Here is a 25,844-nt window from a genome sequence, read left to right as displayed (position 1 = left end):
AAGCACCTCAGTGAGGATGTTAGTCCTCACAGCCACGGCAGGCAACTCGAGCCCAAGGGCCTCGGCCGCCTTGCGCAGCACCACAGAAAATGCTGCACCCTCCTCCGAAGCCACGGTCGGAGGAGAAGTGAATCCAGTGTCTGGCGAGGTGTCCAGCCCACTGGCCTCCCCCAGTTCATCTGCCCAGTCCTGAGAAAGCTGTGACTGAACAGCCATAGGGTCCTCGAACCCCTCCCAGTCGCCCCCTTCTTCCGATTCCTGATAAACAGGAGAAACGATCGGAACCGGACTGTAGAGATGGTAGGACTCAAGCGGCGTCGGATGCGGCGTCGGTCGACGCCGTTGCGGCGCCGGGTCCGGAGGAGGGCTAAACTGGGGCGGTGTCGGCGCCAAAGGCGTCGGCGGTGCCGGAGGTGTAGGCGTGTGCGCCGGCGGCGCCGGTGGCGGCGTCGGTGGTTCATTCGCCGGCGCCGGTGGAGGAGTGACTAGGTCAACCGGCGTCGACGGGGGCCCAGGCATGGGCCCCGTGGGGACCTGCGACGTCGAGACCGGAGTCATCGACGGCGCCGGGGCCGGAGCCGCCGGCAGGCAAGGTCGCCCAGTCGAGTCCGCGGGGCCCGAAGGCGCGCCAGCGGGCGTCGACGGCGGGGCCAGGCTCCTCATGGCCGAGAGGAAGGCACTGATCTCCGCCGGCGCCGCGTCAGTCCCAGGGACCGGAAGGTGTGGGGGCGGACGCGGCGCCTGCGGCTCCGCCGGAGCCGCGGGGGTGGAACCACCCTGACCCTCGGCCGAGTCGCGCGACCGGCGAGAGGAGTCCGAAGAGCGGTGTCGCCTCTTGGACTTCTTTGAGCGTTTGGACTTACCCGACGACTTGGAGCCGGACGATCGATGGCGTCGGCTAGGGCTCCGCGAGCGATCCTTGGACCTCCTCCTGGACCGGGATCGCGCACGACGCGGAGCCGAGTGGCGAAGCTCGAGAAGCTTGCGGGACCGCTCCCGCCTAGCCTTCGAAGTCAGGGCCTGGCAGTCGTTGCACGACTCCGCGTCGTGGTCGGGGCCTAAACAGTAGAGGCACCGGCGGTGGTGATCGGTCACCGACATCAGTCGATGGAAATCCTCGCAAGCCTTGAACCCAGGCATCCTACCGGCACCAGATGTCGACAGACAAGGATCAAAAATGACCAAAAAGATTTAGTCAAAAAAGACTAAAAGGGGTAGCTCTCCCGGATCTGCGCTTACTGGGGCGGAAAAAAGAAGAACTGACGTCAGCGCGCGAGGGCGGCGTCTAAGTACTCCGACGACGTCATCCCGGCGCACGACGCCGACGACGGACGCGGAGCCGCAGACGACGCCTAGCGACGCGCAAGGGGTATTGCTGACGAAAAATCTTCCGGATCCAGTCTGACGCCTGGGGATATTCTAAGGTGAGGAATCTAACTAACGTGTTTCTTTCAGATACCGTCTATCAGATGCTGCAAGCCCCTGGGTGTGCGCGCTAGAAGTACCGCGTCATCTGCGTAAAGCAGAACCGAAATTGGCCTACATCCTACCCTGGGGGAGTCCACCTTAAGATCAAGTAATGCTTGCTCCAGTCCATTGATATATAGGGAGAACAAAAAGGGGGCCAAAATGCACCCTTGTCTAACCCCACTAGTGCAAGAGAACGATGCTGATAAGTTCCCCTCATGGTTATATCGGACTCTAGCAGATGTATTACAGTGTAGGTCCCTAAGTATATTTATAAGTCCCCCATCCACCCCCAACCTACTTAAAAGGGCCCATAATTTCTCCCTGTTTACATGGTCGAATGCGGCCGTTAGGTCCATAAAGCCTAAATAAACCATCCCCTCACTTGGTAATGTATATTTAGCCACTAGTAAATATAAATGTATACACTGGTCGGATGTAGATTTTCCCAGTCTAAAACCATATTGAACATCAGTAATGACCCGATTTTCCTCCGACCAATCCATCAATCGTGCTAAAATCACTCGTTCCATAACTTTTGCTGTGACGTCGATCAAAGAGATCGGGCGATAATATTGAGCAGTGTCCCTATTCCCTTTTTTGAATATAGGGACAATTATCGCTGTGGACCAAGAACTGGGACAACCAAACGTTACCGCAGCATTGATCACTCTTGTCAGTATGGGCGCCCACAACTCAATACTACTAGAAAGAGATCCGGGGGAATGCCATCCGGTCCTGGCGCTTTATTAGGGGATAGACCCTGTATTCCCCCAATGATCTCCTAAAACGTAAACATAATTGCAGGTACCTCCCCTGCCTCCACCTCAGAGGGAATTGTACTTTCCGCTACATAATTATAAAGGCCTTTGAAATTAACTACCCATTCTTCCGGCAAGATATTGGTGCCGAGTGCGGGAACACTGGCATCCTGAAAACATGGATTATTAATTGTTTTCCAGAAAGCGGATGTGTCCCTCCTTAAGGCAGCCTCCCTTAGGTCTTCCCAGGCCTGTGTTTGAATGGCTCTTTTCCTGCATTTAACGGCCTGATTGTATATCAGCCTTGACTCTTTTACTTTCAACTTGTCCCTTGGTAAGATTTTTAAACAACTTTTTAAGTTTTTGAGGGCTGAGGTGCAGGATTTGTCAAACCATCTTGGATTTTCCATAACTGGACCATGGTGGGTGGAACACAACAACTTGTCCACTAAATGGGCAACTGCCTCAAAGCATTTAACTACTTCTGGTCCCTCAACCACGGGGTCCAGGCACCTCTCTAGTTCTCTCTTGCCTTCTCTTATGAGGTTTTTATAAAATGTACATCCATCCACTTTGGCCCATTTTAATCTTCTCCCCTGGTCTGTTATTTTCTCTGTGCTACCACCCCTTCCCTGCCTCTTAGATTTTTTGGTGACCACACCTTCAACCACCAATGTTAGAGGGTTGTGGTCACTAAAAGCACTTAGGTCAATATCAGCCCCACATACCCGGTCTTTTAAAAATTTAGAGACTACTATAAAGTCAATGAAAGAGGAGCACCCCCTCCCCTTAAAAGTGGGATTAATCACTCTCTCCCTCTCTTTGGTTATCAAATCCACAGTATGCTCAAGGGGGTGTTTGCTTAACACCCTTCCCAACTCATTGCCCTCAATTGAGTGCTCAAAGTGTGGTCCGTTCCTAACCGGGCACGAAGACCAATTCCCCTGGGCCGGTCTCAGGTCAGGGCAAAGATGACAATTAAAATCACCCACAACAGCTACCAACGGGGCCACCGCCCTCTTGTGAGCCCAATTCCCTGCAGTGAGCCCAGCATCTAACTCTTCCACACCAGACCATGTCTTGTTTTGTGACGTTGGGTTATAAAATTTAATCAAGAGGGCCTGCATACAAGCAGAGGACCAATTTAGATCGGTCCAGGTGCCCCCCATTTGTAGGTCCACAAAAATACACAATCCCCCCATGGCTCTCCCTGAGCAGGACTTTCGGGCCGGGACAGCAAATCGCTTGTACCCTACTAGGTGAATATTGATACATTCTATTATCTAGGTTTCCTGTAAACATATAATCTGGAAACCCTGAATATATTGCAGCCAATCAGGGTCCTCTATTTTGGACGCAAGCCCTGCAACATTCCAAGATGTTATTTTTATTATATCAGAATTTTTAACCTTGTGTACTTCCAACTGTGACGAGTTTACGGGGTCCTGTGCTACTCTTTCTAGTGTAATGCCCTCTTCCAGTGCTACCATAGTAGCATTCTTCCCTGCCATCCCTACATTTTCCGTTAACAGGTCCATGTTATCCCCGCACCCCGCATCAACACCCTGTAAGACCCTACCTGGTTCCTTTGTTTGGTCTAACTGCTGTGCCCTTCTATTTTTCGCCCACCGTCAATCCACCTCACTTAAAACTCTCCCTCTAAGCAGTGGGTCGAACCTGTTGCGTAAAGGGATATCTCTCACTCCCCCTGCTCCAAGTGCACATCCTGATAATCCCTCTCCATAATTACTAACCTCAAATGCTGATCATACCGGCTTTCTATAAAAAAAATCCAAGGGCAACAAGCCTATCGCCAATCGTTCCTCCCACGCTCGGTCTCTGAAGCAGCGAAGTGCTTTGTCCACCAAGTTAGGGTGCCTGAGGGTTACTACAACACAATCCCCTGGGTATACTTTTTTGGACTTCCCTACCCATGCTACTCGCCTCGCCATTAAAATATGCCTACGGTCTGTACCATTAAACCTCGCATTCTGACTTAGCCAGTGTGCCAACTTGTTTATTAATATTTCTGTTGTTTCCCGGGTGTTCCCTTTGGGTGCCGGCACGCCCACGAGAACCAATGTGTATGGGCTGCATGCAGGAGGGAGATCTAGATATATCAACCACTTCAATCCCTGCACACAGCCTTCGCCCTCCGAGTCCCTACTATTTTCCTTACTCAAGATCCCCCTAGTAGCCTGATCCGGAGGAGGTCCCCGCCTCTTTGTCTCGCCCTCATTTATCACTTGTCCTTGGTCCTGGTTTTTTCTAATACCGGGCACTTGTTTGACCCTCTGTGCTCCTTGTTCATTCTTCCCATCAGAAGGCCTTGTCTCTGCCGCCACATGATCACTAACGGTCCTCCCTATAATATCCACACCTTCCCCACCTATCAAACTCTCCTGGTGCAACTCAGGACCCTTTCTCCAATTTCCCAGCTCCATCAAGTGAGTCTCAATCCGGTCTAATTTAGATAATTAGGGTTTTAAGGCAAGGGTAAGGAGATGCTCAATTTTAGCCCAAAGTACGCTATTCCTAACCAATTCTAAATCAATCTCCTTGTGCACCACATTGGGACATCAAGCTACTTTGTTTGAATCATCTGCCTCCTCCTCCCTCGCCCCAGCTGCGCCAGTCGAGTGCTTACTTATATTTCTTGGGGGTCCCGCTTTGTTTTTTTGCCTGGGCTGTTTAGTTATTTTCGAATTGATTCCACCCCCACCCCCTTTCACCACCGGTTCACAAACTTCTGAACTCACTTTTTTCTGGGACCGTGCCGTAACTGACCTATTTTCCCTGGCTAAAATCGGGTCCGTGGCATTTTCATTAACACCCTCATCCATACTCTCCCCCATTTCCTCGTGGATGTCTAAAATCACACTCTTGCCCGCCTTAACTGAATTCTGGGCCTCTTTACCCTCCTCCCCCTTTGACCCTTGATTACGGCTAATACTAGTACCATCCTTGGCCCCCCCTGAACACTGTGGCGGGCTTAAAGGGCGTGACTGTGATTCTGTAATACAACACGGATCCCCCTCTGGAATCACAGACTGGCTCAACCTACTCATGGTTGGTGATTTTGACAGGGCAATATGCCCGAGCGATGAGCGCCTCTGTGTCTGCGCCAGTTCAGTCGACACCCTTCTTTCCGTCAGCTGGATTTTATGTGACACCAGGGATTCTGCTCTTATGATGAAAGCGTCCAGAGTCCCTACAATGCTGCATCCTCCCCCCCCGTCCCGAGGTTCTATGTTTACTCATAGTTCTCCGCTCACGTTGATGGTCTCGCTAGAGTCAAGCGGCAGGGGGTACAGACCAACGCAGGAAGCTAACCCACCGCAGACGGAGAGCTACACAAATGTGAACTGATGGTCTATGGAATAATGTAACAAATATAAACTGATGTGTATCAGGAAATGTGTGTAGAGTTTGTGTGGCGATAGTGCAATGTAACGTTAACTGAATGTTGTACACTGAGCACTTGACAAATAAAAATGTAATAAAAAATGGTAAAGGGCATACAGTGGAGCAGTGTTGTAGAGTGGAGGGGCAGAGGGTGGAGTGGCATCTCGTAGAGTTGAGTGGTGTGTCTCAGAGTGAATTGGCTTGTCGTATAGTTAACTGAAGTTTGGTAGACTGGAGTGGCGTGGAGTGCCATAGAGTGGAGCGGCATGTGATAGAGTGGTGTGTCGCAGAGTGCAGTGACGTGTCATGGAGTGGCGCGCCATAGACTGAAGTGGCATATTGCAGAGTGGAGTGACGTCTCGTAGAGTGCTGTGGAGTGCAGTAGAGTGGGATAGAGTGGAGGGGCATAGAGTGGAGTTGCATTGCACAGTGGCTGTGCTAAAGCTGTGCTATGGAGTGGATTGGCGTGTCATAGAATCAATTGGCGTATCGTAGAGTAGCATGTCGTAGAGTTGAGTGGTGTGTGGTTGAGTGGAATTGCATGTGGTAGACAGGAGTGGGGTGGAATGCAGTAGAGTGGTGTGGATTCTCTCACAGTGGAATGGCATGTCAGAGTACAGTTGCATGTGTAGAGATGGAGGTGATGAGGTATAATTTTCAATCTCTCTTTAAAGTCTTTGAAGAAGAAATAAAGCTATGTTCCTTTTCAACCGTCACCACAGTCTTTATAGTTGTTGGTGTTATCAAGTATTATTGGACTGTGTGTATAGCCCACCTTGTGTTAATAACCAATCACATAATGTTTTGCCTCTTAATTACATTTCTTTTGTAGTTGTCTGTTTTTTTTTTCATTGCAATGTGACCAGAAATGTGTTTTTGAAATGCATTTCTAATATTTGTTAAACTTCATTGCTGCAGATGAGTTAATTTTCTTGCTTTATTTTGGGGATTGGAAATATTGTGCTACATAAGTAGCCCAAATTGTATTTAAGCCAATATTTGTTCTTCTTTCAAAATTAACTTGTTGATATTATGTATTCTCCTAATGGACAATCATCTAACTCTGTATATATTTCTGTGTCTGCCTCTGTGTTCCCCATTCCTGTATGTCAGAATATGTGCAAGATGGTTAATGTTAGAAATGGGATTTCTGGTTGGCTAGGCTTGCGCCAAAGCCAGGCAGAAACCACCACTCTAGTCAGGGCTGGGGAGTTACACGCCAAAGATAACCCCTGCTCACCCCCTTGGTAGCTTGGCACGAGCAGTCTGGCTTATCCCTGAGGCGATGTGTAAAGCGTCTGCGCGCGCACCCAGCAACAACACCCAAGGCCCACCACAAAGGAAACTCCACACAAGGTATTATATAAAAATAACCTTTGTATTATATCAAAACACATTAGATAAAAACACACACACTTTACAATGTGCCAACAGGCACGGGCAGAATTTACAAGGGATTATATATACAGGGGACAGGGCCACATGGACCACTGTCAGGAATTAGCACTTTGTAGAAATTACACTTAGAACGTAGGAATAATACTTTAGAACATAGCACATACAATCACTGTAGCACTAAAAATAGAACATGTAGCACACAACCAGTAACTACTGGTAACAGGTAAGTACCACCTACGCAACCCTAACCACCTTAGGAAAATATCATGCAGGGAATCATGGACACACTAGCATAACTACTACTAGTAAAACAATCTCCAAGGCATAAACACAGTTTAGGAAAGAAAATATCATGAAGGCAATGCGCAGGCGCCAAAGTACATGTATGGAAATCACCAGGCGCCCTAGGAGAGGGCACAACACAAGATAACTGTCCCCAGGCCAACTGGCCTCTCAGGGTGCAGAAATACCCAATATCCAGCAATATCAGGGTGCGACTGCGCAGGCTGCGCAAGCCAGGCGCACAAGGCACAACCTAAACGTGGCAGCTGCCCACTAAGTGCTGGGCAGCTGTAGGGACTGGGGCCTGGGCACCTCTGGGCCCTTAGAACAATTATGGCAGTCGTTGGAGCCTGTCTGGGCTCTGAATCAATAATGCCCCCGTAACGTTGGAGCCTCTCTGGGCTCTAAACAAACGAATATGGCTCCCAACAACGTGGAGCGCACCAGCGCTCGAAGAAAACAAGGCGGGGTGTTGGAGCCCCACGAGCGCTCTTAAAATAATATGCCCCCACGATGGAGTCCCTCTCAGGGACTCGCGAGCCTCACAGGCTCGTGAAACAATGTGCCCACTTCGTTGGAGTCCCACGCGGGGACTCGAGCACACACTATGGCCCGCGTTGGAGCCTCACAGGCTCGAGAAGCACTGCCCCCTTCGGTGGAGCGTCAGGCGCTCTGGCACTAGGCCGCCCCCACACACCGGGGCAGCCGGCTCCATACGGCGGTAGTTAAATGCAGCCCAGACCCCCCTCAGTGCCCTCACTCACCGGACTGACGCGGGGCCTCCTCACTGCGGGGGACGCCTTCTCCGGTGGGTGCGTGGGGCTGTCTTCTGTCTCTGGCTCACCGGGACTTCGTCGGGGATCCGGCGAGGCTGCCGGACTGCTTCCTCCTCCTCACTTCGTTGCAGGAGCGTGGGGTAGGCTCCCGTCCGCTTCCTGGGTTGGGCCACGCCCCCGTCCCTTCCTAGACTGCCTGACTTCCGGGTTTTCGGTGGTCGGGATGGCTCGGGCCGGCGGCGGTGAAGCGGGGCAACTGAGGGGTAGGCTCCCTCGAGGTATGACCACAGGAAGACCTTGGCGGGGTGGGCACCCGCCAAGGGTATTAAAATGGCACAAAGTCCCCTGGCGGGGTGGGCACCCGCTAGGGATGTAGAAGCAGCACGCAATGCGGAGTGGGCTCCCGTGACGATCTCCTCACTCCGGGGAATCCCCACGTCGGGATTTCCTCGGGGAAACCGGCCGCTTCGTGCTGCGGCAGCCACGGGACGCGATCCTTCGTTGGCTGGAGAGAGAGCCAGGCGCTCTATTCAAATAAATGCAATAGCGCTCTCAGGGAGCTGTTAAAGGTCCAGGAGCCAAGTTCTTCCAGCTATAAAGTCTTCCAGAAGCAGGGGGGGGCAAAGACTGGGCCCAGGCGCCAGCTCACAGGGCCCTCCAGCAGGGAGGCAGTCCCCAGTGGCGGTCTCTCCTGGCGCCCAGCAGCAGCAGGCCCCCTCCTCAAAGTAGGATCAGCAAAGGACAAATTGTAAGGGGACACAGCCCCTTTTTATACAGTGAAACCCTTTGTCTTCAAGGTGCAGGGAAGGGGCGAACCAGTTACAACTGGTTCCTGGGCACTTTGTTTTGCTCAGCCCCTCTCCCTATTCAGGGAACAGGCCAGGGTCATCAGTCGCACCACAGGGGGCGGAGCCAGCATTGTGTGGGGAAAACCCAGCCCTATTCAGGACCCAGGTGTACTCCTCCCACCCATCTAGCTGCTGATCTCCCCATTCACCACTGGGTGACTCATCCTGACTCTGGGGGTTCCCTAGCCCGTCACCTGACCTCAACCAGCCAATCGCCAGACAAGGTACACATACACACTGCACACAGAAGTGCCCACTTCTAGAAGTGGCACTTCCCCACTAGGTACATGCACGCCGCACACCTCATCGCGCAGCATTCAATCACACGAGTCCGCACATACCAAACTCGAGCATGCACACCCCACGCATCAGGAACTACCAGGGACGCATACATTCCCCATGCATTCCTATGGGAGGGCAGGCCTATCTCACCACATGCACTCAGAGGGCGCACGCACTTTACCCTGGGACACAGGGAAAGTGCGCAGAAACCAAAAACCACTATCACCAAGTCACCAATAAAAGCAAAAAAAGTTCAGGGGTGAACCTGCCAGAAGGGCCAAGTCCAACAGTTAAGGTTTAGCTTGTTGGGCACAGTTTCATTTTTGGGCCAGAGGGCATGCCAAGAAAGCAGATGTAGATAAAGATTTAGGTTTGTAAGGAGTTGAAATAACATCAATTGGTGAAAGAATTTTGAGATGGAATCAGTTACTCCCTCTACTTTCCTCTGTTAGTGAATGTGACCATCCCTACTTTATGGTTATCCACTGTAGTTGCAATGATATAGGACACCTAACTGGAGTTAGACTGGAAATTGAGATGAAGGAGACATTTTCCATCCTAATATCTATGCTTCCTAACATATATTTTGTGTCCTCGAATATATGTCAGAGACAAAAATGGAAGTGGCCAACTCTAAATACTGCTAAGTTTGAAAAAGACTCAAAGTCATGTCAACCAGGCAGTCTCAGCATTCCTTTGAGATCATCAAATGTTATCTATTTTTCAAATGAATATAAAATATTGCTATGCTGCACTGTATTATCCCTATGGTATACATTTTACATCTATGGAAACCATCTTCATTTCAAACCAAATATTTAGCTTGGCAAACATATTTAAATATGTTTAGCTTAAAAAAAGTAAAGTAAGGCTTTTCTAAGAGCCATCCTATGTTATATGAAATTTTATTTTCTCATACTATGAGTACCCATGGTACTCTGTCAACTTCTTAAAAAGTATACAAATCAATAAAACTACTTTTCCCTACCTTTATAGAGTTTGCTAAACTGCCTCATTTCTTCCTGTATAATAAAACAGCAGTAAACTATATTTCACAATAAAGAACAAGTTACTCATCTTTGGTAACGCTTTATCAGGTAGAGACTATATCAAGCTGCAGATACGTTACTTTTAAATTTCCCAGACTGGATACGGGAAAATGTTCAAACAGTACCCTGTGCGCCAGCATAGATCAGCTTATTGTCAATCATCGACACCAGTGTGACGTTGTGGTACCCATTGAGGTGCCACCCAGGTGTGCTGATGTCAGTTACTTTTTCACAACTTTCCACGCCAGAAGCGGGGAGCCATCAAGTGCACTGACACTTTTGTGTCCAACTAAGGCCCTGAAAGGGATTAGCCCTGACTCTAAAAATCTCTGTAGAGCAGGGAGGATGGGTGGGTTGCTATCTGCAGCTAGGTTTAGTCTCTACCAGTTAAGGTTTTACAGAAGTTAAGTCACTTGTTTATCTGATAGAGAATTCTAGCCACAGATTTCTTACCTTTGAAAAGATACCCATGCAATACAATCCACGGAGGAGGATCTGCAGACAAATTTAAACTAGGAAGTCCTGCAGGACCGAATGAGCGAAGTGCCCATCCCTGCGTACCTATTGTCCACGCAATCGTGTTTAATAAACGTGTGCAGAGATGCCCACGTTGCTGCCTGGCAGATATCCAGTATCAGAACTCCACCTGCTAGTGCAGTGACCACAGCTTTAGCTCTGGTGGAATGAGCTAGTAAGCTTCCAGGAGGCTGTTTCTTTGCCAATACATATCTTGATGCAGAGTACAACCCAACGTGAGCTGGTGGGCTTCTGCACCGCCAAACTTTCTTTGCGCTAACATACAGCATGAAGTGTTGGTCGTCCACCTGAAACGTTTGTGTGCATTAAATGAACAGTGACGATGCTCTTTTTGGGTCCAGAAAGTGGAGTCGCTCCTCTTCTTTGGAAGGATGAGGAGGAGCATTGAAGATGGGCATGGTGCCCACATGAAATGGAGTGACCACTTTTGACAAGGAAGAGTCTAGTGGGAAGCACCAGTTTTGTCAGGATAAACAGAGAAAATGGGAGGCTTGAATGACAAAGCCTGCAGCTCCCTCACCCTTCGGGCAGATATAATTGCATTGAGAAAGGGTGTTTTAATCATGAGCAGCCAGAGGGGACACCTGTGAAGATGCTCGAAACAAGCACACATCAATAATTTGAGGACCAAATTAAGGTCTCGCGGTGGCATGATCAAACAAGTGCGCCGGGTATGCCCAGACGTGGGTCCTGGGCTCACTGTGCCACTGAAATCAAGCTATCATGGCTGGTGAGGGCTGAACGCCCGAAACCGGTCCTAGGAGGCTCGTTTCCGGTCCAGGGAGGACCTGGCTTGGCAGTTCAGGCTGGACTGTTCCCATGAGGCACAGGGTCGAGGCTGATTTGCATATGGCCAGGTCTAAACTGGGGTGGCACTGTGAGCAAAAGAATGATGGATTTAACCCAGATCTCTTGACTTTGGGTGAATGTTTGGAATTGTTCAGCATTCCGTCCATCAATTGAATGCCCTTTGCTTTCTCGCCCTAAGTGCGCCGGGTATGCCCAGACGTGGGTCCCGGGCTCACTGTGCCACTGGAATCAAGCTATCCTGGCTGATGAGGGCTGAAAGCCCAAAACCTGTCCTAGGATGCTTGTTCCCAGTCCAGGGAGGACCTGGCTTGGCCGTTCGGGCTGGACTGCTCCCATGAGGCACAGGGTCAAAGCTGATTTGCATATGGCCAGGTCTAAACTGGGGTGCCATGGTGAGGAAAAGAATGATGGATTTAACCCAGATCTCTTGATTGGGGGTGAATGGTTTGATTTGTTCAGCATTCTGTCCATCAATTGTGTGACTTTTGCTTTCAGAGTGTCTAAAGCAGAACCCTGCTGAGCAAGGGTAAGAATAAAAAGAAAAATATCAGAAAGGGGGGCAGAAAGTGGGTCAAAGGACTTTTCTGTACAATATGATACAAATCTCTTCCAATGGCAGGTATTTACCATCTTGGTGGTGGGATGCCTGGCTGCCAGAATAACATTGCATACTTCGAGAGGAAGGTCGAAAGATATCAACTTCCGTCGCTCAACTTCCAAGCAAGAAGGCGAAGAGTTGATAGGTTCAGCTGGAGGATCCTCCCCTGCTGCTGCGACAGAAGATACTCCAGAAGGGGCAGACTGATCGGAGGATCGATGGCCATGCTCAGCAGCTCAGGATACAAGACTCTCCATGCTCGATCCAGGCCCGGTCGTTCTTGATCTTTCTGAGAACTCTGAGCAGGAGTGGTATTGGTGGAAGGGAGTAGAGGAGGCCTGAGTTCCACTCGAGACAAAAAGCGTCTCGGAGCAAGAGCTACCTTGGAAACTCTAGCAAGAAAAACTGCTGAGATTGGTGTTCTCATTGGAGGTGAACATATCTAATTAAGGCCCTCACAACCGCTGAAAGAGACATTGAAGGAAAAGGGGATAAATCCCTTAAAGAGCCATCTGTCAGTTATCAGACGTTATCCTCTGGGCATTGTGGGAGAATAGCAAGAAGAGCTTCTTATAAAGCCTACAAACTCCAACCACAAATTGTATGACTGAAAACAGGTAAGGAAACTGCTGCTAGAAGTCTCCATCAGATTGGTTCCGACACTACCTGTCACAAAGCGTAACATACAGAGTTCACCCCATATGTCCTGTAAATGAACAAAAGAATTACCCATCTCCTCCACAGAGGAGAAGGCAACTACCTCAGGTCTTCCAAAGAATACACCATAGACTCCGAGTTTACTCTCACAATTTTCCAGAAAGTGAAGCACATATAATAACAAGCATTGGCATAGCCAATAGGTCTCGCCTTTGGGACCTTATAAGTGTTTAGCCATGCAACAGTTAATGTTACTGCACCAAGGATATTGTGCTGGATAGCTAAACACTTAAACGGTCCCAAAGGCGAGACCTATTGGCTATGCCAATGCTGTTAGCATTTGAGTGTGATTATAGAGGTATGGGCGAAATCGTTTAGGGCCGTTCCATCCAGAATTTGATGGCCTGTGGTGTTGAAAGCACTGCTATATAACAAGGGTATAAGAAGTCTGGAATGGGCACAAGTGAAGGGTATGACATGAAATTCCAAATGTCAAACTCATAAAATGTGTGATTTAAGATATGGATGTCGTTTAAGAACAAATGTGTTATTTTCTTGAAAGTTAAAAACAACCATTAACTGCATTGTAAATAGAGTCACGAGTTTTCCATTTTTACTATAAATGCTTCCCTCTCTTTATTTTAAAAATCACAAAGAAGTAGAGGTTAAGGGTTTGATTTGCAAAGGGACTTCCGTGTAGTAAAGGTACAAGTGTGGAGTCTCTGCACTCTGGGCAGCCTCTCTGTCCAGCGCACTGCAGTGAGTGCAGTGCGGAGATTCTGCCATGAGTGAAGAGACACGTAACTTTATTGCATTTTAGTCCCTTTGTGATTTGAGCCCTAAGCCTTCATTTAAGGGTCTCACCATATGTTCAATCATGTCTGCTAGATCAAACGTTATGCATATAATCAGAAGCCCTAGTATTAAAACATGCCATCTGGTAATGTGCCATACATTGTCATTACCTTTTCTGTTTGCGAAAGGCACCAGTTATCGAAAGTAGTAAAATAAACTTTTACTAAACTCACCTTGGTGAAACTGCAACGATTGCTGCTGCTTATTGGTACCCAGCTAATGCCCTGTGCGCTCATTGAGAAAAGTGTGGGGTGACCAGCAATATCAAAGGAGAGGCAGACCGATCTAAGAGTATGAGCATAGACAAGAACAGAGGAGAGGATAGGATAGTGGAATGAAGGGTCCCGAACACAGGAGAGGGTTGAGTAGTCGGTTACAGGACAGGCAGTCAGTGCGAAGGGAAACGCAGGGGAAACTGTTGGATGAAAGAGGCAAAGATTTGATGAAGGGAGGACGAAATGGTTACAGGGGGGGCACAGGGTGGATTAGCTACTTTCATAAGAGGAAACGTTTGTTATGAGGATGTTGTGTTAAATCGTAATAATGTAACTGCGCAGGGTTGAGGCGAGTGAGGACTTGAGCACTGTGGACTAATTATAGTGTTAATCTTGGAGCAGATGTAGCAGGGTGAAGTCATGAGCAGGTAAGGATGAACAATAGAATACTGATAATTGAAGATGATGGAGAGAGTAAAGAGCTGAAGGTTTGCACAGAGCGCTTGTGGATGGTGAGGTAATGAGGTCCTGGAAATAGATAGATTTGACACCTCCTAGATCATTATGCAGTGTATGAAGGGCTTGCTTATTAACCAAGAAGTTAGCAGTGAATATGTGCTTTCGCCATTTATGTACTGCTGCCCTCATTTACTGTTATGCGCTCTTATTTCAAGTGTAATTCATGACTGAGGCCTATCTTTGGTACAAGGTGGATAATGAAGCAGTTGTATGAGCTGTAGTGCAAGACTGAAGTGAGGTCTTTATGAATATCACGTGGAAAGCAGTGAGAGCAGTGGGGTCCTGTTTTCTACAGCAGATGGGTACATGAGAGAGCGATCTACAAGGAGGCGAACTGATTTGCATGTGAAATGTGTGAGGTCAGATGGAGCGATGATGGGTTTAGATTTGGATAAAGTGTTTGAAATTAGCATAAAATTGAGTGGCTTACCTTGCTTGTGGGTGGGATTAAGGAAGGTGTCATTTGAGGAGTGATCAGACAGAAGTGGAGACACTGCCGAAAGCATCAGTAAAATATTTTGGCAAGTTATGGTCACACCAGTGAAAGCAGAATCGTTTGGTGAAGGCAATACATAGGTGTGTAGCATAATTTCCGCCAGCTGTAACTGAAAGCCATTACTATATAGTTACAGAGACGAATGCGTTTCCAGATGTTTGGAATGAAAGAGGCTTATGGTGCGAGTCCTAATGAGAAAACATCTTGTCATCCATAATAAAACACTGACCAAGGAGAGTAAGATCACATAGGTATGCTTTACTAAGGTAATACCTAAAACAAAACAAAAGTTAGATTGGTTTTGAAATAACAGTAAAATCATGAGTCTGAGTCTTAGGACCTGGAAGGCCAGTGCAATCAGGAGTGAAATACGGACAGTATTGGAGCATGCTAGTATAAACTATGTTCAGGATCCTTTGAGACACCTTTAAAAATACATTTTAATACAAGTAAAAGGGATAGCTCCTTTCCGCTCCTAAAGCGTCTTTTTTTTAACGCAGAACAAAATGCTGTATGGTGCTCTGTAAAACACGTTAGCGCCACCTGGTGTATTTCATGCAATACGGCCCCAGAAATGTTCTGCCAAATGCAATGGATCTCCGTCACATAAACAAAGGCAATAAAAATCAAACATCAAAGCGGCGAAAGTGAAAGTAATCGAGCAGAGCATCAAAGGGCTGGGTGAGAAGGGAGGGGGGAATGCAAGGGTCAAAGCGGCTAAAGTGAAAGAAAGCTATAGAGAAGGGAGGGGGGAGTGGGAGCAGCTGTGCATGTGCATGTGATCGTGCACTCAAGGTTTAGGCCAGCCAAAAGACTGTGGGTAGCACTTTGAAAATCCCACATACAAAATGTCTCTTCGAGCCTTTGGCTCAGCGAGACCTAAAAATGTAGCTAGGTAGTCTGCTCAGGAGAAAACAACATACACCATAAAACACATAGTCCGAGAGGACTTTAATGAAGGGTGAACTACAAGAACATATATTCAAAAGAATACAAAACGTAGGCCTGAATCCATCATCGCCATAATAAATATGCACACCACAAGAGTAGTGAGGAGATACTACTCAGATTACTCTAATGAGTAGAGACCAGAGCGTCCCTATATACCAGTCTTACCATTGGCATACCAACATGTCCCTATGAGAGACAACGAAAGGTCGAAACCATGCACATTTTAGCATACTTAACTGCTTCAAAGAATCTTGCGTCAGAAAATCTCCATATAACAATACGCGTCTCTTGACAAAAACCTCTTGAGCAAAAAGCTCATCCTCAGAGGCCAAGGGGCAAAGGGAAACCTCCTTTGGTCATCTAAATCAATACCAGCCTAAAAAAAGGGAAAAATGGTGCTGAAAATAAAACCTCTGCTCTCGCAAGACACCAAGTGGTACTCGCTTGGAAAGAAAAAGCCTATATCTCAAGTATAAAGACAAGTTACACCAGTAACATATGATTCTGAAGACCTCTGTCTTTCACTGAAGCGTCTTACTGCTGCATCAGCTTGACTCCCGAAAAGATGGACACCATCAAATGGCATGTCGACCGAAGTTGACAGGACAGCCTCAGAGAAACCCAAAGTTACCAACCAAGCCCGATGCCTTAATGCCACTGCTGAAGCCATAGCTCAACCTATAGAGTCTGTAGTGTCCATACCACACCTTATGATAAACCTAGCAGCCTGCTGACCATCTTTAATCAAATCACCAATCCCCGAGCGGACATAAACCGGAAGAGATGGTAACACATTCTGTAGTGAATCCTATAAATCATGCGAATACTGCCCCAGCACACAAGATGTATTTGTGGATCTCAAGGATGAGCTTGCCGAAGCAAAGATGTGTTTACCACATGCATCACAAGTCCTAGACTCCTTACCCACTGGAGTCTTAGGAACAGAGGGCCATTCGTACGAACACATTTTCCCATTGACACAGAATGGGTAAAACCCTTTGATACATCTGGCCCAGAATCTACATCCTGCGAAAAAGTCGCAACCTGAGTCACCCAGCTACAGGTGGAAGGGGGTCTATGAAGACAAACTGGGTCCCCAGGTTCAGGCAGGTGTCTACGTGCAATTTCTCTGTCCACTGAGGCCCCAGACTCAGGCTTGGCCCAAGCACCTAATAAAACATAAAAATGAGCATCCCCAAATGGAAGAACAGGTTCTTCCCATCTGTCCCTGAAAAAGTACCTCAATCAAAGAGTCTGTGGACCTTTGCACCGTAGGAAGTGACAAGTTTAAAACTGTAGTCACTTTCCTTAGCATTTCTGCAAAGGAAGAACTTGCCTCTCTAGCAAGACCAGGGGGAGAAAGCAACCCTGAAGCTAGAGAAGAATCCAGGCTGCAAGCCTCTCTCAGAGCAGACCACCAGCTCTCCTCCACCTGAGGCACACAAATCTCAGAAATGGAATGAAAGGGCCCTGCACCAATCGATACAGGTTGTCTTTCCACAACCTCTTCCTGAGAAGGAATCAAAACCTGCCTATCCCCCTCATTCTGAATAGTCGACTCCGCGTCTGATGCCTGCACGGTGGAGGAGCAACTTCGACTGATGCCGCCGACATCAGTATCAGAATCGGCTGATCGAAGTCCGGCGTCGTAGGTTGAGATCCGGAAGGACTGTGGACCTCCAAAGTGGTGCCAGCCTCTCGACTCCAACGGCTCAAGTGTCACCGAGGGCAAACCCTCTGACAGTGCCCCACTCACCTCCTTGGGGGCCTAAAGGCGCTCCAGGGGAAATGGGGCCCTAAAGATAAGGTGCAAGGAATTATAATAGTCCGTCATCTGAGCCATCGATGCACCAGCTCCCGGAAACACGGGGAGACGTGGTGCAGAGTTGCATACGGCCTCCTCAACTGTTGAGCGGGAGGAGCCATGGAAGACAGCGTCTCCACATGCGGTGAAGTCTGAGAATGCTGCAACTTCAACCGCCCCTTACCTTTTGACTTCCTCAGAAAACGACGTCCTCCAGACTGGCTTCCGCTCCAAGATCAACCCCGCATTTCCCGAAACAACGAAGACTGAGGCTGGGAAGTCTCCAAGGATCGTGAAACTTGAACCACCATCAACTTCAAACGTCACTTCAGTTTTAGTTTCTGGCAGAAGCTACAATCTTCGGCATCGTGGTGCTCACCTAAACACCACATACAAATTGTATGTGGGTCAGCCATGACATATGTCGGCTACAAGACACACAAGGTTTGGAAACTGTTGAAGCAGGTCAAAAAATCGACCAGAGGAACCGCTTCTCTGGATCCGCATTATAGCGTGGAAAAGAAGAAACTGACGTCCGCACACCAGAAGGGATTAAATGGCTCCACTGACATCATGACCGGAGTCGACATCATTGCGGAGCCCTAAGACACTGTCCCCCGGCGCAGAGGTACTGCTAAAAAATATCTGGATCGCGACTGGTGCCTGGGGAGAACTAAAATGTCTCTATCAGATAGTGAACACCAGTGAATGCAGGAGGTCCGCCCTAGTCTGGTAGTGGGATACGACAGTCTGGGGCAAGCCCGCCTTCAACAGCTAGTCATCGAGATAGGGTAAAACTGACACCCCTGATCTCTGCAGATGAGCTGTAACCACCAACATCACTTTTGCGTACTCCCAAGTGGCACCGGTAAGGCCAAAACGGAACAGCAAGCTGAAAGTGCTTCTGGCGTACCGTGAACCGCAAAATATGTCTGCAGGCAGGCAAGATGGAAATATGGAAATAAGCGTCCTGCAAGTCCAACGACAACACCCAATCTTCTGGATCCAGGGTGGACAAATCTTAAATTTCCCCTTTTTGAGGAAGAGGTTGAGAGCTCAGAGGTCTAGAATAGGACAAAGGCACTTGTCCTTTTTGGGGACCAGAAAGTAGCAGAAAGAGCAACCACAACCTACTTTTGGCCCCAGAACCCTCTCTATTGCTCCCTTGGTCAAGAAAGCCATGACTTCCTTGTGGAGCAAAGACAAATGATCCTCCATCAGCCAGCCATAAGATACAAACATGGATGTATGGGTTATCTCGATGGGGGAGGGAGTAGCCCCCCTCTGACAATCCGCAAAACCCACCTGTCCGATGTTATGGACTGTCAGTGGTGGAGGTGATGGCGGATCCTGCCACCAACTGGACGCGAATGATCTAAAAGGTTAAGATTAGGATGGTTTGGAGGCTGCAGCAGCTGGGGGTTGTGGCTGGACCAGACCACTGGCTACCTGACCCAAGAGGTCAGTAGGACCCACGTCCTCATCCACACAGAGGCTCGGAAGCTTGCACAGCTCGGTGGCTGGAACAGGGCTAGTGTGGTTGAAAATCCTTTCCGTAGCTACGAAAGGAGAAAAAGGCAACCTGGGGATGACTTGGGGCAGCCAACAGGCCAAGGACTTGGCAGTAGCCCTCAAGTGCCTAAAGCGCTCCAGCACAAAGTCCGTCTTGTTTCTGAAGAGGAAGCCTGGATATCCCCTGAGATGCCAGTCGTTTTCAGCCAGGTGTGGCACCTCAGGGCCACCGTCAAAGAAATCACTCTGTCTAGTGAGTCGGTCATGACAAGAGCGCAACGGATCATGAACATTGCAGCATCTCGCTAGTCTGTAACAGCTTGGGAGAGGATGGCCTGTGACTCCTTCGGGACCTGTGGCAGCACTTGCGCAACTGCATCCCACATCATGTGGGAATAGCAGCCCAATAAGTATGCAGTGTTCACAGACTGCAATGCCAGGCTGGCAGAAGAAAACATTTACTTCCCAAAGGAGTCCAGGCACTTGGATTCCCTGTCCGGGGATGCGGTAGGTAATGTGCCCTGGGATGTGGAAGCTTGAACAACCGAAATCTCCAGGGTAGGGTGTTGGATAAGGAAGTTTGGGGCCCGAAGAGCGGGGTGGTGGTAGTGACGGGCGATCATCCTATTCACAGGAGCCCCCGTGCTAGATTTGGACCAGGTTCCAAGACAGACATCAGTGATGCCCTCATTGAATGGGAGTAGGGATTCTGAGGAGGAGACTCCTGGTTGCTGCACCTCTGTCAAGAGATTAGTCTAGACAGCCACCGAGGGAAACTGAAGATCAAGGACCTCAGCCGCTCTGCACACCACCATAGCATATGAAGCTCCCTGCTCCATAGCCATGGCAGAGGGTGAAACCATGCCCGGATCTGAAGAGATATCCAGACTGCTGGCATCACCCAGTTCCTCACACCCGTCCAACTGGGGCTCATAAGGCTGGTATTCTGTAGGGTCCAGCTACCCCTCTCCTTCCTCCCTGAGACCTAGCCGTAGGAATAGGTCTCAGGATCGGATGTATGACGTAACAACTCGAGTCATTACAACGCGTGCAGTTACATCGCGGTCGTTACAAGGACTGCGATGTTACTACGCTATGCCATTACAACGCAAGTCTTTACATCGACTTGCGCTAGATGGCGTGCTAACATTAGAAAAGCGTAATTTACTATTCCAACTCCAGTCCACTTAACAGTAGGGAAGGTGTTGGGATACTAAACTACACTATTTGTAATGTTAGCACGCCATCTAGCGCAAGTCGATGTAAACACTTGCGTTGTAATGGCATGCGTTGTAAATCCACTTGCGTTGTAAAAGTTTTGTTATAATGATAGTGCGTTGTAAAAGTTGCGTTGTAAAGGTTGTTTACCCTCAGGATCTTATCTAGGACCCGAAGGTCCTGTCTGCATCGACTATGGAGTCAAGCGACACAGTTCCGGCTTTGAATTGGATTTGGGGATTTTGGCCATTGGGTCCGGCATCTGGGAAGGTCCAAGTGGTTCGACCTGTGACGATGCAGATCCATTATTGGATCCATGAGGGCCCACTAGAGCCAGGGCCAGAGCCACCGACCCGGAACCAGAGGGGCACCCCCTGACCCCGTGGGGCCTGAATACCCCTTGATGGGGTCAGACCACCCAAACATGAAACGCAGGGCCTCATAAAACTCTTTAAGTTAGGCAGGGGTCACTCCGGCTCTCGGATATTCGGGAAGGTGCAGAGCTGACCCAGGAACAGGCTCGGACGAGGAGAAGTCGAAGAACACTTTGACGCCTTACTCTTCTTTTGTGCCTCTTACTGACTTTGGATTTCCGTGAATGATCCTGGGACCTTCCTCTCGACCAGGACCTCACATGCTGGGCCGATAGCAGCTTCAGGGACCACTCCCTCAAAGCCATCAACAAAAAGTCACAAAATTCCTGTAAAAAAATACAACAGAGGGGTAGCTTTTCTCCGGATCAGCGCTAGCTGGCACTGAAAGAAAAGAATGGATGTCAACGTGCCTGGGTGGCACCTATATAGGTACTGTAACGATGCTCCTGTGCGTACAATGCAGATGATGGATGTGGAGCGGATGGACACTCCCTACCAGCGGGCAGGGCTTCTGCTCGAAAAATCTTCTGGATCCAGTCTGACGTCTGGGAAATTCAAAAGTAAGGAATCTGTGTCTAGAAGTCTCTATCAGTTACACAGATCAAAGACAAAATGTGGTCTAAACAATATGGCTACATTTTCATTTTGCAAGGCCTTTAATTAACAAATCATATTGTATTTTGTCATCACCAGGTAAAGCGGTATGCAGCGAAGGTACTGCAGTATACTGGGGCACAATATATCATAAAGATTTTGTTCCTTATTACTTAATTACTATTAAACCAATTTAGATCTAATAACAAAAATGACCCTTTCCACACCATAATCTATATTCTTGACAAATTTCACAAAAATCAGTTCAGCCATTTTGCCATTAGGTCTGTGTAAAAAGTCTATGGGAAATTCATTGGTGGAAAAACATATTGTGGGACCCCCTTTTTTCATTGCATCCCCTGAACAAATCACCATGAAACTTTGCATCATCAGCCAAAGTAGAAAAAGGAATAGGTGTGCAAAAACATATGGATATAGCCAGTATATAATTATAGTTTGCTTATTTAATAACTGGTGCTGTTCAACAAAACTTATTAGGATTCAGCATGGCAAGATTCATTCAGATAAGTCAGTAAAAGGAAAATGTTAGTTAAACTGTAAGCATCTGTACATAGCGTGAAGAGCTGTAGATTGACAAGCTTTGCATACTTCTGTCATCTGGTGTTGGGCTCAGATATTTGCTGCTTGTTTTTCTTCAAAGAATTCTCTCAAGTCACAAGGTATATGGTGATTCCTCCTTACGTGTATATTACACATGGGCACCGACTCCATTTGTTTTTAGTCCAGCTGGTGGGTGTAGTATGGAGTGGTCAAAAAATGTGTAGCATAACAAGAAAGATGGACAGAGATCTGCAGTCTGAGCCACACGCACTAGGGAAAGAGGGTGGGCGCATAGAAATCTACAGCATTTCATCCTACAAGAAGATGCTTACAAGTTAACATTTTTGATTCATAGCATGTTTTGCTGTGGATACATGTTCTTTGCATAGACTGTAAAGCAGTCCCTCTGTTTAAGGGGTAACTAGCATGTGGATGGACCAGATGTCTGAAAAATGGTCCTTAATCCCATCTGACCAACTAAAGTTGCTGTCTAGCATGAACATCCAAACAGTAGCGTTCGGTAAATGTGTGTGGGGTTGACCAGTTAGCTGCTTTACAAATATCAGCTAAAGGGATGTTTTCAAGGAAAGCCATGGAAGTGGCCCTTTTTCATGTGGAGTGTGTCCGGGGGTTGGGGGAATGGAGAACTCTCTTGGCTTTAAGGTAGCAGGTTTGAATACACCTGCCTATCCTCGTACTGATTCCCGCTTTTGAAACAGGCTGACCTTTTTGGGGGTCACTGAAACCTGGTCCGCCTTATGAAAGGACTTAAGCCTGATTAACATCTTGGCGGATGGGTTACTACTTCACAACGGTGACGGATATCCCGTCCGCCAAACTATAAATCCCTTTGGATATAATGGGATTTATATTTCAGCAGACGGATATCCGTCGCTGATGTGATGGAGTAACCTGGCCCCCAAGATCTAAATCAGGCCCTTGTTCCTATAAATGTATGGAGGGCTCTCTCTGCCACTGACTGTGGTTCCAGAGAGAAGACCAGGAGTTCTATGGTCCGGTTTAGATGAAAGGGAAAAGTAACCTTGGGCCGAAACTTTGGATTGGTCCTTAATACTATCATTGCAGACCTGAATGTAGGGTTCGTGTAATGTTAGTGCTTGCAGTTCACTTGTGCACCTGAATGCGTTTATAGCCACTAAGAATGCCACCATCAAGGAGAGGAACTGCAGGGGCTCAAAAAGGGATCAATGAGTCAGGTGAGGACTATGTTCAGGTTGTATTGAGAGGCAGGTACCACTCTTGGGGCTTTGTACTTTTGCTCTACCCTAGGTGGTACTACCCTGGCTTTCAGTGGATCTCTAAAGGGCTCTGGTTATAGCATGCCTTTAACATGGATAAAAACTGGATAGTACACTCCATCTTAGTGTGGGTTTCAACTAGAGGTGTGCACAATTTTTCATTCTTCCGGCGGAATTAGATGAATTTAGTAATTCCATGTTATGTTTGTAACACAGAATTATTAATAAATTCCACCACTCCGCTGGCGGAATTAACCATTCACCAGCACTATCAAATTGCAACCATGTGTTGCATGGGACTCTGCACCATATCATAGCCTGCTACCACCACCCAGAAAAGCTTCCGTCACTCCCACCAACACTAGCTCTTCCAGTCAGAAGCGATCTTGCCTCTGTGACATCATTCACAGTCCCATCGGGCACAAGGGTCCTGGAGAGCTTGTTAGGCCCCGGGAGAACATAAGGAGGAGGAGGCACAGCAGATAGAGGCTGGCTCTGGAGTGACCTGGCACTGCCACTTGCACTACTTGAACAGGCCTGGGCCATTCGACAGAGGAAGAGGCGGCGAGGTGTCTCGAATCAGCTTCCGGATGTCCTTGCTACTGGCTGCACCCCAGGACTCCCCCCTGGCAGTGTGGCCAGGCTACACAATACTCAACCTCCTGCTGGGGAGCGGTCTGCACAACTTGAAGGCTCTCATCTTCCTACTCAGGGACCGGTGAGTCTAGGCTGCAGAGGCAGATCTGGGGGTAAGGCACTTGCTGTCGCGATATGCTTGTAATCTAGTTGTCTATGCCTCGCCCCTTTTAAAAAGACCTTTGGGCTAATACACTTGCTGAACACATGGAACCTATAGATTGCACGCTCCTCTTCCAGTAATATATTCTAGTCGAAATATTGCAGACTAGCATGTTTCCTTAGAGCTCTCGATACTTGTCTTCAGACAGCTTGCAAGTGGTTCCAGTATGGGCAGAGAGCGGAAAAGAGGGAAACAGCTATGTGTTTATTACAAGGATTTCACAGTTTGGTAATGTGATGAAACAGGGATTTGAGCCAGTCTCAAGTTAACCCTGCCTCCTCTATAACTGAAAGGGGTCCATCAGTGAGATCCCTGACATTGCATTGCTTTCCCAATTAACCCAGTCCCTATGCCATTAGTAATGTCCTCAGGGAGCCTGGGACATCAATAAAGACAATGATACTTATTCGAAGCCAATACAAATATTAGGATGAGGACTAGTAGGGTATAAAGTCAACTGTTAAAAGGTTCTTGTAGTTTATCGATATTGCACCCTGCTTTATTCCCATGGGCCGGCTGCTAACATCCTGGATGCTGTTACCAACCCTATTTTCAAAGCATCAGTGCACACAAGCAGTAACTTGCACAGTGTTGTCCAGTAGCTCAGCCATTCTGTCATGGGAGCAAGCGTCTCCTTCTGGTATCTCCATCAGCAAGATTCATTCAGCCCCATCTCCCTGCCTGTCAATAATGCATCGAGGTGACGGATGGGTGATGGGGGACTGTAAGGGAGGGCTTCGGACGGCTGGGTGCAAGCAGTAAGGAGGGAAGGTGGAAAGAGTAGGAGAGAGGGAAGGAAGATGAAGGATGAGAAATCAGGAGGAGAAGCATCCTCCACTCGCCACTCTTGAATGACTGTAGTCAACAATTGTTTGTTGGCAATGCACCAGTATATTGCTTTGCCACACCATCCACCATGGCGAGCAAAGCCAGATGTTGACTTGATCTGTCACAACTCTCATAGAATGACCCCGGCATCAGAATCTTGGGTATGATGGCACATGGACACACATGGAATGCAATTATACACTTTATATGGTGTCCTGAAAATCCGTTACTTTGGTTGAGAATTCACTGCTTGCTTTCACCAGCACAGTTCCCTTTCTGGGAGGGCTTCTGGGATCAGAGAGGAGTGCCCCAGATGTCACATGTGCAGACATGTGTATAGTGCACTGCTCGCACGAGGGCTTGTGCTGACTAATGGTGGGCAGAACTCTGCAGAATTCCAGAATGTTTTTATGTCACTCCACGGAATTATGTGGAGTACAACTCCGTGAGTTCTGCGCACCCCTAGTCTCTACTAAGAAATCACCCTCCTCCTGAACTACATGGAGGTCAACTTCATGATATTGGACCACCCATTGCATTGGTATGAAGTTGTATTGTGTGGTGGGGTGGATCAGGAATGCTACAAATCTGGTTCTGGGTACACAGGAGAGTTTTCAGAATAATAATTCCAGGGGTCTACCCCCTCACATGGCTCCCCAGCTATGTCATATGGCTTCTCCTCATTGTAGAGACTGCATGATCCTGATGATTGTAGTGAACCCAAAGTTGTATATATATGCCTTTGGTAGTGTACCTGGAGGTTGTAGGTGAGGATGAGGAAATGGAGAAGAAGGCAGAGGATGGAGTTGGAGCTCTTGTCCTTGCGCCTCTTTTTGTGCCCGGGAGCCTGTTCTTGCGCCAAAGCGAAGTCATCCACAAAGGCCAGCTTCTGCTTAGGTGGTAGGGTATCAATGACATTGGGTGGTGGCTTAGCAGTAGCAATCCTTATCGTCTGTGGATTGATATACAGTCGCTTTTGCTGGGCATCA

The 25,844-nt window shown here is 48.2% G+C and overlaps 1 protein-coding gene across 1 annotated transcript in view; it reads right to left on the bottom strand.

Moving 5' to 3' along the window:
• The window catches only part of LRRK2 (leucine rich repeat kinase 2), a 1,602,077-nt gene that overhangs the window by 436,417 nt on the left and 1,139,816 nt on the right, over window positions 1-25,844 (bottom strand). The gene's annotated exons all lie outside the window — the stretch shown is intronic.

This window comes from Triturus cristatus, chromosome 4_1 (assembly GCF_964204655.1).
Source record: "Triturus cristatus chromosome 4_1, aTriCri1.1, whole genome shotgun sequence".
NCBI lineage: Eukaryota > Metazoa > Chordata > Amphibia > Caudata > Salamandridae > Triturus > Triturus cristatus.
Note: the sequence above shows the minus strand (reverse complement) of the source record. Positions and strands in the feature narration are given on the sequence as shown.